Genomic DNA, 744 nt, shown 5'->3' with positions numbered 1-744 from the left:
AATAATGCCTCACTGGATATTTTTATGCGGATTTTTAGAATTTATTACATGGAGTATCTGAATTTATGCGGTTTTTGAAAATTCTGGAAAGCATCCCTTGTTTTATTATGAAAGTAAAGAACTTTTTTATGCGAATTTTTTTTATGCGGCGTTCTGAGGAACGCGTGTACCGCATAAAAAGAGACCTAAGTGTATATAATAGTTCCCCAACTTTTCTAGGTTAAAACCTGTAAAACTGTCAAAAGGCAAAAGAAGCCAGAGAATTGAGAAAATACGTAATTAGCTATAGGTTTGTTCGTCGAGCAAAAAATTTTTACGAATTTGTACGAATTATCACCTTTTTTGCCCAAATCGCGTTCGTGCAGACCAAAACATTATCGTACACTCAAAAATTGTGAGAGCAAATTGACAGTTCTCTTGGAGAGAACTTGTAAATTCTGGAACACATCAAGATAACCAACCGTTCAGCTATGGGAAAACTAAAAATGCAGACCGATAGTACTTTTTACGCTGATTTCAACTATTTAAATATTATTTGCGCAAATAAAAAGTAAAGAAGATATGAGGTTAAAATTTGTTTGCGATAATTTAAAATATTAATATTTACTAAACTACGTAACCGATCAAAAAAGTAATGAAGTTAAAATAAAGACAATCTATCTTTAAGTTGATATATAAAAAATATTAAAAAACAAATAAAATGTTATAATTTTTTCATAAAATAACCTTTTTTAGAAAAAAGTG

This window comes from Rhagoletis pomonella, unplaced genomic scaffold, assembly GCF_013731165.1.
Source record: "Rhagoletis pomonella isolate Grant_MI unplaced genomic scaffold, Rhpom_1.0 Rhpom_scaffold_00010, whole genome shotgun sequence".
NCBI classification, from domain to species: domain Eukaryota; kingdom Metazoa; phylum Arthropoda; class Insecta; order Diptera; family Tephritidae; genus Rhagoletis; species Rhagoletis pomonella.
This window is presented reverse-complemented; position numbering follows the sequence as displayed.